The sequence below is a fragment of the Pinus tabuliformis genome, chromosome 7 (assembly GCF_031772625.1).
Source record: "Pinus tabuliformis cultivar Carrire ecotype Pingquan chromosome 7, CPIR1, whole genome shotgun sequence".
NCBI classification, from domain to species: domain Eukaryota; kingdom Viridiplantae; phylum Streptophyta; class Pinopsida; order Pinales; family Pinaceae; genus Pinus; species Pinus tabuliformis.
The window spans coordinates 2,018,791,568-2,018,810,962 of record NC_142293.1 but is presented as its reverse complement, the minus strand read 5'-3'; positions in this window follow the sequence as shown (position 1 = coordinate 2,018,810,962).

Genomic DNA, 19,395 nt, shown 5'->3' with positions numbered 1-19,395 from the left:
TTCGGACCCGATATGAAATTTAAATCCAGTTCACAAGAGATATCGCGTCCATTCAATCGCAATAGTAATGAAAGCATAATTTTGAAGGGCCGATGGCTCGGATCCGATATGTTATCAAATTTTCATCATAAAATTATCGGGTTCGCTTTTCGTCATATATCGGTGTATTGAAAATTGTTACATCATGCGCTTAAGATTGCCGATCGAGATCGCCGATTAGCCACGTCATTCATCGCATATCGGCATCGCAAGAATCATATTGTGTTACATCGGGTACTAAAAGTCCACTCATCGCCGATTAGCAATCGCCGATATCGCAATCATCTCATCGCATTTTTATTTATGCTCATAACATATCATATCTCGGAATCTGCGATGCGCGATGTGGGAAGCACAGTGTCAATATTTCCCAATCCCCGATATAATATTTCTTTAATGATGCGATCGCTCCATCTCATAGTACAACTTCTCATTGCACATGTTCTTATCGGCAATTTGCCATTGCAATCTCCGATGCGATAGCTTCCAATCCATGCCTTTGAGCCATTAACATTTAATCGATATATGACATAGCAATAAAGATGAAGTTCTGCAGATTAAATTTGAAGCATGGTGAAGAAACATGTTATGTGAGTCATCCGATACGGCAATGTGTTATTTTAAAAGCGAGTTTGGGTAACCACTATGGTAAGAAAGCAGTTAATGACCAATTTGCAACATATTCAAATTATTTCAATTTCTCATACATTTTAGTTTAAATATATAATTCCATAATTAAAAATGGAATTCAAGACCTCTCTATCTTCATATTTAAATTTTATTATCATAGATTTGGTCTTGATTCTGGACAATTTATCAAATCATGGAATTTACATGAAACTAATAAATATTTTGAGAAACATTCGTTATTGCAAATTCTCATTCTCAATTCTAATGCATTTCTTTTAATTTCAATTCCCCTGAGCACTAAGCATTCTATTTTTACATTTTACTGCTTGCTTTAGTTTAAATAAAATAAATAATGATTTTGGGTTATAGGATTTTGGTTAGTGGGATTTCTTCATGTTTTTAATATTAATTAAAATAAGAAGTCAGCCACTTTGGAGAAACTGATACCTTTCAGGTAAGATCAAAAGCAATGATCAGATGGTAAGATTCATGTACCCACTTTCATTAATTTCCATTTCATCACTCTAGTTTCAATATTTGTTTTTAAATTATGCTCATATAAAACTCTGTTTTGCATCTCTTCACAAAATTTTTCAATCTTCTGCCGAATCAGATTTTCAAGGTCTTATACTCTTCTTCTGGCTTAATTTCAAGAAGCAGCGATAGTCTTCATCGAAATAGCTACACCAGGGAATTTCTGAACCTTTAGTTTGTTTCTTTGAGAATTCCTGTTATTAAAAAATGATCAAGACGATGCTTTGAAACAAGAAGAATAATATCAGACAAAAATTTTTCATTATGGCTGAATTTTAATCGTCGCTGCTATCCAAAAAGCCTAAAGCATTCACAACTCTGCAAAGTATGTTTTTCTAAATACTCAACATAAGAAGAAATGATTACACGATTATTTTCCTTTTCATATTGTTGAGACATTGGTATAAGAATTCTTGTTTGAGTTTATCTTTTGAAACTTGGATTTCCTTTCATTTTTCACATTTCTTCATTTTAATTTTGTTCGCTGATTTCTTTTCTCATTGTAGCATAAGACTTCTTTTCTTTTAGTTTTTAGTTTTGATTTTGGTGACTTTGCCATTATTCATATGGAAGGCCTACTTGTTACCTAACAATGGTCAGCATACATTGAGAAAAATTGTTAATAGTCACCTATTATTAAAGTAGACATACTTAAGGAAGAGATTACCAATCAAGAGAAGTTGGCAAAGTATCGTAAAATCTGAAAATTTCTTTTTCATCAAACTGTAATCATTTTGAGATTTCAAAATTTTATTAAGATCTTTCAGAGTTCTATTATCAGTCAAGAAAACTTATTTATAACCAAGTAAAGACACTTTACAGCAAAGCACCTTTAACTCTGAAATTGTCATTCTTAACTCTTAAGGAGTCAATGGCTCTCCCTGTCCCGAAGAGTCTTATTTTTCTAGAGAATAATCCAGAAATATATTTAAACTTAAAAGGTAAGAGGTCTCATCGTGAGCCTGCTTACCATGATCATAGGGGAAAAATAGGCTGACATTACCAATACTGCTAAACAAACCAGGGTAATGGCTTATGATTGCAAATAATTATAAGACAAGGGGTCTCATCACGAGCCAGCTTGTTCAGTCCAATTTTAACCAGTGAATGGCATTGTCAACTATCTGGCTACCATACTAGGACAATGGCTTTTAAGATTTAATAATAATAAAAAAAAAAAGTAATACATATATAAATGGATTTATCTCTAGATCAATAATTCTTAAAGAGATGGGATTCTGAATCATTGATGATTAAAAGGTAACCCTGTCGAAACTATAGATGTTTGTTGGCAGCAGTGGCTCTACCTGTAACAAACGAGTATATTTTGAAAGCTAAGCTGTAAAGTGACCCCTGCTTTATCTCTACAACTAATTAAGGACAAATATAGAGTTTTGAAATATTTTAATGTATGAGGAATTTTAAGAAAAATTACAGTTAAATGATTCTGGTTTTTATTCAGACTAATGAACCTATGTCAAGCATTTCAAGCATAATTCTCTCTTCTTTAAATTATTTTACTTTAATTTTTGGAAAATCTCATTCATATGAAGCAGAGATAACTGGTTCTTCTCCCGTGTGTCGCCAATTGTTGTGGTAAAAACACAACACCCCCCATTATTGATGCGTCCACTTCGAATAATGGGGACCCTTTCTATAAAAATTTTGGCTAAACACGTTTTTGGATTTTTATTTTAGTTGATTGCCCTGCGCTTTTGTTAATTTTTAGTTTTCTTTGGACTCTTGTTTTGATTGCTTTGTTAGAATCGATTTTCTATAAGCTTCACATTGACGCTTGTTTCGCCTCATTTGGTCAACTGGTTTGAAAATGGCACTCCTTTGAAGTCTCATCATTTATCTAGCCTGGGTTAAAATTGCATAAAATGTACAATATTGCATTTTGTAAATAAATTAGTTCAATAAGGCATTCACTTTAAATATTAACCTGTAGCGAGTTTTTACTAACATTTTTTCATTTTTAGTTATGCAGCCAAATTATTAATTATCAAGATTTTAAGAAATTCACTCCAATTTCCAAATCAAATCCTAATCCCAAAATCCTAACATTCAAGTGGTTGTAGTTTAGATAATTTCACAACTTAATTAAAATTCTTTAAAATAAAATAAACCAAAATAAAAAATTAACTTTTAATATTAAATCTTAAATTAATTATTATTTAAAAATATAATTAATTTAATTAAATTAAAATTTAATATATGGAAAATATAAAAAATCAAAAAACCATATCGCATCGGGACTTTTTTATTAACACAGTTTTAAAAAACCTCATTACCTTTCCCGATGCAAAATGCCGATAAGCGAAAATGGAATATCTCATCGGGGAAGTTCATTAGCACATTTTTATGAACCCTTCCATTCTCCCGATTGCCGAAATTTTGAAAACCCCCGAAAGACATATCGGCATGATGCATTAAAGCGAAGTTTAAAAGACAAAAATTCAATGCGATATCGGGTTGGAAGGCTTGAAGTCTTGTTCGCAATACACATCACAACACCCACAACCCTGATGCGATATCGCATCGGGAAGTTCACTTGATGCGTTTTAATGAACCCCGCCATTCTCCCAATTGCCAATGCGAAAACAAATAAAAACAATTTTTATAAGTGGTTCAAACGACTTGTTTTCGTGGACTCTTACGTATGATGTAGGTTAGTTATTTAACGTATGGTAATATGGTAAGTTTTAGTATTTTATATATATATTAGATATGTTAATATGGTTGGGTTGTATTTGTAATATTAATTAGTTTATATTAATATATGTAATGTATTATATTATTTAAATTAATATATAATTTTTAATTAATAAATTTTAAATTAATCAGATTAATTAATTAATAACATTTAATTAATTTGATTAAATTAAAATTTAAGCATCATTTAGATTAATATTAATTAGTTTTTTTAATTAGATTAATATTGATTAGTTTTTAATTATGAATGGATTTGTTTATAAATCATTAGTTAGTTAAATTAATAAATAGTTTAGTTTATAATTAGCAATTAAATTAGAATTAATTAGGGACTAATTTAGGATTTAATTTTTAATTCAAATTCTCATTTTTAGCCCAGCAACAGAATTTCCAGATTTACATCAGATTTGACCCATCAACTTTGGAAGCTCATAAATTGAGTTCTACTTGGGAAAATGAGGCCCAGGACGGCTCATTGGAAAGAGAAAATCAAGGAGAACATTTTGAAGGAGGTTTCACCAACAGATTTGATCATTTATTTGGCCAAAAATCAGGCAGAAGATCAGGCTCCGAATTTTGAAAACAAAATCAATTTTCTGAGTTATTGTTTTCAATTTCATTTGTCCAAAGCCTCTTCTAATTGCAGATCCATTGGTCAATGATATCATTTACCAATCAAACCATTCCAAGCATCAATACAGAGCTTATATTTTGTTTTTAATTATTTATTTAAATAGAATTTGATTGGCTTGGATTTAATTGCCAGAAAAGATATTTTGATTGCATTTTAATTTATTTTGATTTCTTTTGCAGGAAAACAGTGGAAAAGATATGGAGAAAAGGATTTCAAGCAATGAGATTGCTCCAACGATTGAAGATCAGAATTAGGAGCAATTAAAATTATATTTGGCAGATTTCTCTTCAACAAACTCTCCTCTCCAAAAATTCCTTCACAAATATTATAAATAACAGATTGCAGAATGTAAAAAGGGCTGCTCTCCTCTCTAATTTTAGAGCTTCTAAAAGCACTATTGTAATTGGAATTTAGAGTTGTAGGAGGGAGGAGTGAAAAATCTCAGATCTGGGGATTATTGAGGATTTTCCCTTTGTATATTGAATTATGCATGAGGAACAAAGGTTGCACTATTGTGGCTCTAGTTTTGAAGGCAAAAGTTCAAACAATGTAAAGGGCTGTTGGAGACCAAGAACAGAGAAATGGATGCAATAAATTGGTATTTCTAATACTATTGTTTCAAATATCAGTTTTATTTTTATGGTGATATGAATGTGTCATTTTATTCATGTTTGTGCACTATTGTCAATATGGGTAATTTGTCTCAATCTTGTTATTATGTATCTCTGTTTTTATGGATTAATTTCTCATTTTGGAGTAACTACTTACTCTGAAATCTGTCTTATGAAACTGATTTATTGAATAATAATGTGTGTGAACTATTTCTACATATCATTATTCAATTATTGGATTTATTGATTTGATAATCAATATCATTTTGAGAACTACTTCCTGAATGTTGTTGATTTATTATTTCAGTTTTAAGGTCTCAATAGGATGTGTTTTGGTAACCATAATATCAGTTAATTGAACTACTTCATTAACTTGATATTCATTATAAGCAAGACATGTTTAAATCCTAATATTTTAATTATCTTGCTCTTAGTTGGGTTAGATCTATATCAGCCTAATTAAGATAGGATTTAGATTAGTTTCTTTTCCTTGCATCATAGAATAAACTTGCATTTAGAGTAAATTATACACTCTGTTAAGTCCTCTCCTCAAAGAGGCAAAACTTTAGTTGTGGCTTGGCTGAGCCCAAATCAGCTTAAGGGTCATTCTCTTGCCTGATCAGCAAGGAGAAGTGATCTGATGTCCTTGTCTATTGGTAGTTAAAGATACATTATAAACCAATAGCAATAGGGAGAAGGTAACTGGACCTAGATGAACAATCGAAGCCACCACACCAAACGGAAAAGGAGCTTCTTTTAAGGTCCGGACCGGGTGGTTATCCCCCAATGTTGTTGCAGCGATTTTCAAGGCATCAACATTTTTGGCGCTAGAAGGAGGGCCTGAGAAATTTGTCTATTGGAGTCTTTTCAATTTTAACATTTTGTTTATGGCTCCTCTTAAGCTTTCAATTTGGAGTTGTATCCATGGACATGCATCCTCCAATACTCCACCCGAAGTGGTAAGATTCTTGTCTCAGGTAAAGTTCAATGGTAAGAGAAATTCTTCTGCTTTTAACCATGTTGTTGTAGGGAAAAGTATCCGACTCGGATGACCCTATCCCACTCTAAGGGTGACAGTTCCTTAGCAACAACTGTAAAACAAACTACTTAAGGTTTACTTCTTTATGAAAGCAAAAGAGAATGGAGAAAGCACTAACCGTTGCCTTGCGCTTAATGTCGAATCCAAACTCTTCTCTTTGGCCGCTTGCTCCTAGCTCTTTGTTCTTCTGCTCGCCCAGCTACAATGAGATCCTGCACAATAACAAAGAAGGAAACTACAAGAGGCATGCAATCATAACTGGTTCATGGATTAGTGTAAACCAAACATGCAATCATCACAATATATAATTGAAACAAGAGCACATAGAAGAACCTCAATAGCTTTTATTAATGAAGAAATAAAGGTTCTGAGAGGATTACAACCATTGCAGGCTCCAACCCAGCAACACCTCCCAGCAGAAAGAATTGCTCTTCTTCACCTCTCTCAAACAATCACCCAATAACTCAATGATGAAACCAACAGCATATCATTACTTTGCACAAAATTCCAGCCTCCTGAGCTCATAGAAGAGAGCTCAATATATAGATGAATTGAGAAAGGATGAGTCAGCTTGCAACTGATGTGTAGCTGCCTTGTGTCCTCTCTCTCTTCAGTTAATCTTTAGTTGATCTTCAGTTCTTGAGTCCACTTGGTGAACCTTGCTTCCACTTGGAGAAACAAAGCCTCTGACTCATCACAAGGCGAAATCCCTGATCCAAGTGTCATTTTTGGAAGATTCCAGAGCAATGACTCAGTGTGCCACATGTCCAAACTCGCTCAACACAGGTGGGCTTTGTTCTACCTGCTTTGCAACGCAGATACACCATGGAGCAGTTGTGTTTCAGCGCAGAAGCCTAGTGGAGCACCTGCTTTGATTTCAGGATTGCTTGTTTTTGAGTGTTTTCAGGTGGAGAACTGATCTGAGAGCTGTTGGTTTGCTGACCTTGTTCCTCTAGGGGTAGGAACATCATGTTTAGGGAACTTTGGATCCCTTGGATTATTGACAATTCATGCTTATTGTTGTAAGGCACAAAATTGTCTATAACAGATGCCCCCTAAAGTATGAGGTCGTTTATCGGGTGAAATGCTTTATTGAGAGGATCCGAAGTTCATTCAATCTGCTGAGAAGTGTCCTGTAATAAGATCCAATACAATACATTATTTTTCATACATTTTTCATGATCTAGCTGAGGCGGGCATTCCCATGTTCAGCTTTATAAATACATTTTGGTACATAGAACAGACGATCGTCTGATTTAGACTGATATTTCTCTGCCGAAATTATCATCCTTTGAGAAGGATGATCATCTGCTGTAATGATGTACATATCAAATGTCTTTATGTCCTGAATATATATCGCAGCCCGGATGGATGAAACTAGATCCGGGGTCTTCAATCTCTTCCGATCTTCACTCGATGTACAAGTCGATCCATGTGAGAATTTCTTGAAGTCGAACATGGAAAGACATCGCTTGATTACCGATCAATGATGTAAACCGTTAACAAGCGCGAGAGGAGTCACCAATAAGGATGATGACCCTCAAGGTACGGCAGCACAATCTACATGGTGGGAATAAAGGACTTGGCGTCGACCACCATGCAAAATCTTCTGGTCGAAGGTCATTGATGTATACCTGTCGCCGGAAGTGAGAAACTTGCCATTGAGGCATGCAAGCTTCAAAGTACTGAGGGGGGTGTTCCTAGATCAACTCCTTGGATAATGAGCTGATGTCGACAAGGAGCGATCCGTCAAAGGAGGGCCTTAATGAATCCCACATCAGTGACACGGAACGGAGCTAATGATTGTGATGAGGTGAAAACAAACTGTGATGTATGATTCAGGGTGGCGGTCATGAAGTGGATGAAGGATAATGTATGGTAGTGGGTGGAACACGGTTGACTCTTTACAGAACCACATCTCTTGAACATATAACGACACTGATGTGATGGATTGGTAGCATTACCCCAATTGCGGATGGTGTGGCGAGGACCATGGTTATGCGACCGGTGAATGAAACAACCCAACCCGATGTGATACGGAGGACAAAGTGTCATGTTCAAGAGCGACTTGCTACCATTAATGCTGTGAGGTTCTCCCAATTTTTCCCCAGTCATTGCTGACCAGTACCTCTTTATTTTTGTCAAGCTTGAGGAGGATAACATATGCTTGTTCTATAACCTGCCCTTCGGGCAAGCCCATCGCTATGTTTTAACGAGCCTAGCGATAGGGAAACTCGTTCTCGTCTAAAGACAAGTTTGTCGCTATTTAATCATTTTAACGAGTCTAACGACAAAGAAAACTCGGTCCTTTTCATTTTTAGAGAGTCTGAAAAGGTACGAAAAGTTAACTCCAAAATTCCTTTTTCGTCATCTAATCCCTCAAGTCCGAAAAAGTTTAAAACAATACAGAAGGGATGAATTTTCGGTTGCTTTAACGAGCCGAACAAAACAAGCGCTCGATCTTTTTGTGCAATAATCCCTCAGGTCCAAAAAGATTAAAATCTAGAGGAGGGATAGCTTTCCGGTCGCTTTAACGAGCTGGAAGGCCAAAACTCGGCAAACTTTTCATATTTTACGAGTCAGTGAAAAGAGCTCAAAGAAGACTCGTCTTTTGAGGAACGAGTGATGAACAGGGATAGCAGCAGATTCCAGGAACAGGTTGGAATTCTCCAATCACGGCAGTGTCACAAGGATGGCTAAATGAAATCACTCTTCGCAGCTGTTCCTCAAAATGGGTAAACAAACATATGGAGGTGAACGATTGGCCAAATGAACGGATGGAGGTGATGGCATATAAACACGACCAAGGGCTTTTAATATGGCTTTCAAAGGTTACATTTCTCGAGGTTGTTTACCGGTTCATTTTTTCTGGATGAGCTTGAACTGCTAGGGAAAGATTGCTCACAATTTATGTTTATTTTTTAACGAGTATGAACTCTACACAAAAACTGCTCGATTCTTGCGTTTATTTTTTAACGAGCATGAACATTACTAAAACTGCTCGATGATGCCCCCAGCATAATAATAATGCAGATGAGGCGCATGCCTCCTAAATCATAAGGGGACATTTCATTTTTTAATGAGGTTGACATCGTAAAGAACTATCCTCTTTTACTCCTTATTTCATTTTTTAAACGAGGTTGACTTGAGAAAGGAACTATCCTCGAAACTTTTAGATCCGTTAAAAATAGAAGGCTTCATATCCCATTGCATCCAACTCCGCAAGATTACTTGGCGGTGGTGGGGTAAAAGTGCCCATTAAAGGAGGGCCTTTTGGGAAAATTACTCCGATATATTGGAGAGGATGATTGCTTCCATGGATCGATGGAATGCTTCTTGTGTTGGATGGCGGCTCAACTTCTGTCGAAGTTGTTGTCGAACTGCCTGGTCGACCTTTTCTTTCGCCATTCAACGGCTGTGGATTCCCACGGCTTTTGTTTAATGTTGAAATTAAAGCATCATCTTGGCGCTTAAAACTTGACAACATCATAACTTGTGATGGAGAAGCATTTCCACTGTCAACCAGATTCTGACTTGGGTCGGGAAAAGGATCAGTCAACACAGCTGGAGTATGCGGATTCTTTACGAATCTCTTAAACTCAGCTTTGTACGGACAATCTGCCGTCCGATGATCGTCGTCACATATGTGACACGGAAGCCGTTTCCTATTCCCAGGAGGGTTTGAAGAATTTTTCTTAGGGGATGACCCACCTTGTTTATTCTTCCTCCCTTTGTTTTGATTCTTCTTGCTTCCTGGTTGATAGGTTTCTTTGCCCTTATCTGTCGACACGGCATTTACTTCCGAAGCAAGAACTTCTTCATGCGCATTTTGATTCGAATCCTTACGGGCTTTCTTTTGATTGGTCCTTTTCGGATTCGTGTTCGCCGTGCCAATCACGCCATCGCCGGCATGAGAGTCACTGTTTGATTTAGGAGGAGGAGGGATTGAAAACTCTGGTCTAGGGGCGTCTGGTATTTTGTCATAGAGCGTGCCGGACTGAGTATATACTAAATCCAAGTATTGTGCACGAGCGATAACTTGCTCTTCTGTTACGACTCCTCCCTTTGCTACATCTTCCGTTATAGCCGGAAGTAATGACTTTATAAACCACTCAGCTAAAAGCTGATCAGGAACGTATGTTTTAACCATTCTTCGTCGACGTCGCCACTCATGTATATGATCTGATATATGAGTTGCGGTTGTCTGTTTGAAGTTAGTCAATATCTCTGTTCCCGTTTCATACCTTATTGGTAATTGAAAGTGGGTCAAGAATGTCGTGGCAAGGGAGCCAAAATTGTCGAACGAAGCTCTAGGCAATTCTATATACCATTTTGCCGCTGGACCTGTCAATGTCCTCTGAAAGAGGCGAAGCCTTATCGAATCGTCATTCAAAGTGTTCGACGAACACCATAGATGAAATGTCATCACATGATTCGACGGGTCTTCACCTGGATTTCCATTGAATTTAGGAATGTCGGATGGAAGTTTGTGCGGAATCACTGGCCACCAAGGGGCGTAAGCAATTGGATCGTTTGTTAACCGATGTAAATCAGGCAACTCTAAAGTCGCCACGAATGGTAACTGCTGGTTCAAGTTAGGTGAAGCGTAACCAGGATACGATGGAATCGCCTGAACAGTCGGTCTTTGCATACCAGCATAATGGAGTTGATGTTGGTATGATGAATACGGTTGATGGACTTGACCACTATAAAGTGGTTGATTTTGACCATTTTGAATATATGGTTGTCCAGTATTCGCAAATATTTGCTGTTCAGAACCTTGGTACACTTGTTGGAATTGCGGCTGTTGGTATTGCATTATCCACGGTTGCGACACCATGGGTTGTTGCGCTACACTAACCATTGGACCAAGATGTGGGGTAGTTGTACCCAACTGTACTTGTGTTGTCCCACCAGTAGGTGATTGTGGTTGGGTCGCAGGGTCAAGGGGCTGTTGCACGAGAACCTGAGCAATCTGAGGTTGACATACAACAGGCATTGTTTGAACTTGCGACACGGTCACAATAGCCGGTGTAGTCGGGATGTTTGTCACAGGTACACACTGTTGCATAGAATATACAACTCTCGGTGGCTGGGATAGCACAGGTACCCAACTACTCGTTGCAATTCCGCCATAACTTGAATAAGGCTGAGAACTCCCGTATGGGTACTGCCCCCCATACGGTAGCAACCCAGAGCTCAAGGTAATTGACTGTCCTGGAGGACTTGATGGCCTAATTAGATTCCCAAAAGGGTCAATTTGATGAGCCTCACCATGAGAGTTACCAGACATTACTCCGGAACAAACAGGAACAGACCATACTGTCGAGATAGTCTCTTGGTGGACTCCTTCTAGCGACTGCGAGCTAGTTGGGACAGATGGTATGCCGGCGAACATTGTTGGATTTGCAGCAGGTAATTCTGTCGTCGCCGTGTCATTCGACACAGTCCTAGATGTCGACGGTTGTTCAGTCATTTTTAGTCTATCCAATTGATCACCTAGTGATTCTACAGGAACTTCCACTGGTGATGGACAAACTTCTGTTGTAGCAGGAAATAGAGCGACCCCTACTCCAAATTGAATTGGAGTGGATACTTGCGGTTCTTCTATAATTTCCTCTATCGCAATCAGATCAGGTGGAAGAGGAAGACCGTCAGGTCCGTAAAAGATTTCCGGTGCCGAAGAAGGGGTTGTATCGACCGCGACGGATGTTTGAGGAACAAAAATCTCTGGACCGGTTACAGATGGAACTGGTTGAGTCATACAAGTATTTGCCCCCAGACTAGGATCAGTATTACTGTCCCTCTGTGGCGATTGAACTTCTTCTATAGAGGCAGGGTTTCCGGAAATGTTTGGAGTGACCAGAATCTCAGATGTTGTTGGAACGCTTGTTCTAACTTTTAAAGGAGATTTTGAACTGGTTCGACGAGCTCGCTTTGTCCGGATTGTTTTCGATTCCGGAGACAAAGACGGTTGACTCGCAAGCCTCCGAGAACGACAGATATTCAATTGACTTTCTTCCACGATTGCGGATTACTCGATCAACTAAAATATAAAGGGGAAAAATTTGTGTTTCCGATTTGAATGAATTTTATTAGACGCTTTTAAACATAACTTTGCTTTTTCATGTTTTAAGAGTCGAGAAAAAGCTAAAGATGACTCTAGTCTCCTTCGATTTATTAACGAGCCCGAAGTGACAAATGCTCGGTTGGACCTTTTCAGTTATAGAGTTTGAAAAGGGCCAAAAGAAACTGCTCTGGAGATCTAGGCAGAGGGTGTGCCAAACCTTTCGCGAAACCACAGAATACGTTTTACGGTACGGGTGGTCGATCTTCGTGAATGCTGTGTTCACTGCATCGCGATCAGTAGGGCGGCCGACACGGCTTCCTATGGATAAAGGATAATTGCCTATAGGGGTCTCCCAATATATACTCGACGGTACGTGGGAGTACAAGTCCGTATTAGTGCCACCGACTCTCAGGAGGAATCACCCACCTTCGTAGAGATCGACAGTCACTATGTTTAACGACGCCGGAACACGTCTCTACCTAGACCTCTAGATGTTTGCGTTATGTTTCAAATGCGTTGTTAGGTTCATTCAGTATATTTTAAGTTGATCTTTTTACAGTTTGCCTTTCAAGGTTCACCACGAGATGTATATGACAAATTCCTAAATGCAGCCTAAGATGAGAAGCAAGCTTTTTCAAATCTTTTTGACTGATGAAAATCTTAACTACTGAGGGAGAAGAAAGGAAAATTCTTTTCACACAGTTCATACAGCACAAACTAATGCACTTTCTCCTAAATCATCATGCAAACTTTTTGAAATGCAAAATGCATAATGCATGTATTTTCTTTTCCCTTTCTTAATGTGGATGGATTACAAAAAGAAAGTGATCATATAACTTTGATTTCGATTTAAAGCGACAGTAAACAAGTTTGTCCAAAATCAAAAGGCACCTTAAGATTCACTTGCTTAATCACTGGAAATACATGAAATCAAACCATACTAACGAAAGTAAAATGACTAATCAGCTATGGACAGCAAACAAGCTAACTCTTTAGACCAGCAAAACGCCTAACACAGGTCAGATCTAAGAGGCCAAAAGCATGACTAGTTTACTTTTCGTTATGGGAAATTGTAAATGAATAAGAAATACAAAGAACAAGTACAATTTCGTTATATAACAGAGGCAGAATGATGACAAGTAATATTGGTTTCAAAACAGGCACAAGACTGACCCCTAGCAGCAAAACTAAGTGAAAACAGGCAAGAGAAAGGAGGAAACCCCAAATGCACTAAGCAAATTTGGGTCAACGCAGGCTCTGCACAGCCAAACTGGCTCTCAGCGCAGGTAGCTAGTTCGGGACCTGCGTTGCAAAGCAGGTAGCCTGTGTACTACCTGCTTTGGAAAACGAGAATTGCGTTTTCACAGTTTCCGGGTCATAATTTTCTCAAAAATGCACGGTTTTTGCTCAAATCAGAAGCAATCAGTCAAGCACACTCAAAGGGATGATTTAGAAGGTGCAAAGCTATCACTAAGAGCTTACAAGGATCCTTGTAGATCAGCTCTTCAAATCATGAATTTGCTCAGAAAATGAGCAAGAGTAGCTGCCCTCTACTTCGCTTTTGATATAGTCAAAAGCTTTTCGATTTGGTACTCTTTCATTCAGGAAATGAATAGCAAAATACTACAAACACAATCAAACGGATACGATCCCCAGTGGAGTCGCCAGTTTGTTGTAGGGAAAAGTATCCGACTCGGATGACCCTATCCCACTCTAAGGGTGACAGTTCCTTAGCAACAACTGTAAAACAAACTACTTAAGGTTTACTTCTTTATGAAAGCAAAAGAGAATGGAGAAAGCACTAACCGTTGCCTTGCGCTTAATATCGAATCCAAACTCTTCTCTTTGGCCGCTTGCTCCTAGCTCTTTGTTCTTCTGCTCGCCCAGCTACAATGAGATCCTGCACAATAACAAAGAAGGAAACTACAAGAGGCATGCAATCATAACTGGTTCATGGATTAGTGTAAACCAAACATGCAATCATCAAAATATATAATTGAAACAAGAGCACATAGAAGAACCTCAATAGCTTTTATTAATGAAGAAATAAAGGTTCTGAGAGGATTACAACCATTGCAGGCTCCAACCCAGCAACACCTCCCAGCAGAAAGAATTGCTCTTCTTCACCTCTCTCAAACAATCACCCAATAACTCAATGATGAAACCAACAGCATATCATTAATTTGCACAAAATTCCAGCCTCCTGAGCTCATAGAAGAGAGCTCAATATATAGATGAATTGAGAAAGGATGAGTCAGCTTGCAACTGATGTGTAGCTGCCTTGTGTCCTCTCTCTCTTCAGTTAATCTTTAGTTGATCTTCAGTTCTTGAGTCCACTTGGTGAACCTTGCTTCCACTTGGAGAAACAAAGCCTCTGACTCATCACAAGGCGAAATGCCTGATCCAAGTGTCATTTTTGGAAGATTCCAGAGCAATGACTCAGTGTGCCACATGTCCAAACTCGCTCAACGCAGGTGGGCTTTGTTCTACCTGCTTTGCAACGCAGATACACCATGGAGCAGTTGTGTTTCAGCGCAGAAGCCTAGTGGAGCACCTGCTTTGATTTCAGGATTGCTTGTTTTTGAGTGTTTTCAGGTGGAGAACTGATCTGAGAGCTGTTGGTTTGCTGACCTTGTTCCTCTAGGGGTAGGAACATCATGTTTAGGGAACTTTGGATCCCTTGGATTATTGACAATTCATGCTTATTGCTGTAAGGCACAAAATTGTCTATAACACATGTCTTTCAATTTATTCAAAATGTTTCAAATTATGATTTTCAAGGAATTGATGAAGGCATCTTATGCAGAATTTTTACTCTCACATTTGCGGCAAAAGCCAGAAACTGGTGCAAAACTCTTCCAATTGCCTCAATCCATAGCTGGGATCAATTTGTTACAATTTTCATTTGTAAATTTGACGGCTACGATTATGAACAGGTATGTGAAGAAATTGAATATCTATGTAGGTTTGAAAATGAGTCTGTTAATGATTTTAATATTCGATTTCATTTGAATTGCTTACGATTTAAAGATGAAGATAAGCCTACGGAAGAAGAATCATTAGATTGGTTTGAATATATTTGTTCTCTTCCACCCATTCCCAATCCATATGAAATTAATTCAAGCTGTGTTCCATCCCCTTCCAATATAAATGAGAATCCCAATTTGGATTTGCAAATAAATGGTGATGAAGCGGTTTCACAAAGCTTGGAAAATATTTCCATTCAAATGGAAGAAGACAACAGCAACAATTTTGGAGAAAAAGCCGTCTTGAAATCTGAAAGCTATTTCGAAGTAAATTCGGAAAATCAAATCGCAAATCAGCAAGTACAAGCAGCAATCAAAGCAAATAAAATGCAAACTGCTGTACAAATTTATGAATTTCTCCATGATAAACAAATGCCGAAATCAGAGCAGCAAAGCAGCGTTCTTCAAGAAAGCATATGCACGCAAAGGAATGATCTGCAATCTGAAATTTACAATGAGCATAATGCACAAGAGCTCTCAAACAGAGACAATTTTAAATGCATTGTTTCAGGTTCACATTTTTCCCTTTATCCTTATATTTTCAATAATGGCAATATTTTTCCTCCTAGTATCAATGATATTTCAGAAATTAAAGAGGATGATTTAAATGAATTACCATTAAATTTTTATCAAGATAAAGAAATAATAATTGATCATTCTTTTGCCACTAATGAACATGAGATTTTTGTCCCTCCTTGTTTTGATATATTGGATGAGATAGAAGGGAATTGTAGAGAATATTGTGAAATCATTTATGATAATTACTTTGACATTGAGGATGTTGATTTCTATTCCTCTCAAGAGAATCCTCATGAGAAAACTCAAATAACATCTGAAAATGAGGAACGCTTCAATTTAGGAATTATTCCAACTAATCCTCATTTTAGAGCAGCAAATTATCTTCATGATTTCACCATTCAAGAAAACATTCCAATTTATGATTCACATGAGGATCAAACTCCCATTCCTATTCATGACCATAATTCGTTTTCTAATTCACAAGTTGGAATTCCAAATTTTTCAAATTCCATAATTCTGGCCAATCCTTGTGAAAATGAAATCATTTCAAAACGATCCCAAATGTGTTCTAACATTAGTTGTACAGATAGTGATTTCATTTTAGTTTTTCTTTCACAGTTATTCTGTTTGAATTTAGATTTACTTTCTGATTTTATTTTGCAAAATTTTCACACTTTCTGCTGGCATATTAAACACTTTATTATCAAACACTCAATTGATGAATTGCCTTATTGGGAAATTGAAGTTTCATATTATAACCATGAACATCAAGAGCTGTTAACATATCAATGTCAATTGATGCTCATTACTTATCAAAAGCTTCTATCTCCTCAAAGGAAATATCAACAAGAGAATGTATTTTTAGAAATCTGCCAGCAATCCAATTTAATTAATAATTTTCCATGTCATTTGACAGACTTCCATTCATTTTTCATTGACTCATTTGAAAATTATTTGGAAGTTTTTCCTTCAGGAAAAATTGTCAATGATTTAACATTTGTACATAATACTAACAATTCTTTCCAGGCCTTTGAATTTAAAAGATCATCTTCACAATCTGGCCTGTTATCTCTTCCTTTGAACATTTCCCAATTTTTAATAGAGATCCATCCAGATTTTTATGATCCAATTGGTATTCAATTGGAAACGAAATTTCAAGAGAATGAGATTTTAATCAACTTGCTAACAATAACTGTACATTCTGATTTCATATTTATTTTCCTTAGTTTAGTCAAATTTGTATTTTTATTACTAACATTTGAACTGTACATAAACGCGGGAATAAAAATGAGAGAATGGTTACACTGGAAATATGACTATACCTAGTCATTTTCATGTATATGGTTAGAATAGGAGTAGAATTAAATTAGTTAGTTTGTTTTGTATAGTTAATTTGTTTTTAACAGTTTTGTAGATTAAAAAATAAAACAAAGCAATCAGCCTTCTCATACATGTCCAGTGGAAACATTTTTCCCTATCAGAAAATTTTAATTCTTCCTTTCTTTTTTCTAATTTCTTACAACAATACCTCTACTTTGCCTATTCTGAATAATCTCTTGATTATATTCAATTATAGATGCACTTGGCATCGATTGCCTCAAAGCCACTTTTCTTTATTTCGAGATTTCTTTCTAAGATTTTCTTTTGAAATTTATATAGTGAGGATTTGAGGATATAAAAGCTTCATGATCCCATTATCCCAGGAGATGTGTGATTGACTATGATAAGCCTAATTCTAATTCAATCATTATTAGTCAGTCTAACCTGTCACGGTAATCATATGAAGTTCTTATTATCTTCCTCAGAATTGGCCAAAAGCTGATCTTAAGAATGCCCATTTTGCCGAGTGCACACATTTAAATCTGTTGTGATATTTTTCCATAATTAGTGGCTTAATCTCATTCTAATCTTTAGTTTATGATTTGATGATGTAAAATGCATCATCTTTATTTACTGAAGGCATCATTGAATAGTCACTATAACAATACAGATTTTTCTCAAGATTAATTCGCAATGAGCAGAGGTAATAAATTGTTGTTTCACTTCAAAAGGGAAGCATAGCTTAATATTTATTTCTGATAAATTTTATATTCCCTGGACATAAATAAACATATTTTATTTAGGCTAATTGCACACTTAGAGTTAGAATAAATGATGAGATTATTTTGAACAAAGTCAAAATTTTGATAAATCGAAAGAAGGATTTGAAGATTCATAAGGTAAAATTTACAGACAAATTCCTTTCAGGTACGCATTTACAAGTTTATTCTCATCCATTATTAGTTCATATTTTCCTTAGTTTATTTTTTTTTTATTTGTGTTTGGTTTTATTTGCAGGTTTTTATTTGTTTTCAAAACTTGAAGTAAGCAGCAAACCCAATTCAAATTTGCAATAGGCTCGGGGAAATCTTATTTGTGATGCATTAGAATTTAAGCATTTTTAATTTTGCTTTTATTCACTTAGAAAACACAATTGAAATTTCAAGGAATATCATAAGGCCATTCACATCATAAGATTTCATTAGAAGTAGTTCTTAGCATTTATTTTGATAACAAATTGTTCATCAAAGACCTCAGATGTATTATCTTACTCGTATGCCATATCGCATTTCGCATATCGGAGCTTTGCAGTTGAAGTATACTATCATTATCGTGAATCGCCGATCTATGATAATCGACTTTGTCGATATTGCGATGGCCAATTCCGGATCCGATACGAAATTCAAATCAAGTTTTAATTTCGGACCCGATATGAAATTTAAATCCAGTTCACAAGAGATGTCACGTCCATTCAATCGCAATAGTAATGAAAGCATAATTTTGAAGGGCCGATGGCTCGGATCCGATATGTTATCAAATTTTCATCATAAAATTATCGGGTTCGCTTTTCGTCATATATCGGTGTATTGAAAATTGTTACATCATGCGCTTAAGATTGCCGATCGAGATCGCCGATTAGCCACGTCATTCATCGCATATCGGCATCGCAAGAATCATATTGTGTTACATCGGGTACTAAAAGTCCACTCATCGCCGATTAGCAATCGCCGATATCGCAATCATCTCATCGCATTTTTATTTATGCTCATAACATATCATATCTCGGAATCTGCGATGCACGATGTGGGAAGCACAGTGTCAATATTTCCCAATCCCCGATATAATATTTCTTTAATGATGCGATCGCTTCATCTCATAGTACAACTTCTCATTGCACATGTTCTTATCGGCAATTTGCCATTGCAATCTCCAATGCGATAGCTTCCAATGCATGCCTTTGAGCCATTAACATTTAATCGATATATGAAATAGCAATAAAGATGAAGTTATGCAGATTAAATTTGAAGCATGGTGAAGAAACATGTTATGTGAATCATCCGATACGGCAATGTGTTATTTTAAAAGCGAGTTTGGGTAACCACTATGGTAAGAAAGCAGTTAATGACCAATTTGCAACATATTCAAATTATTTCAATTTCTCATAGATTTTAGTTTAAATATATAATTCCATAATTAAAAATGGAATTCAAGACCTCTCTATCTTCATATTTAAATTTTATTATCATAGATTTGGTCTT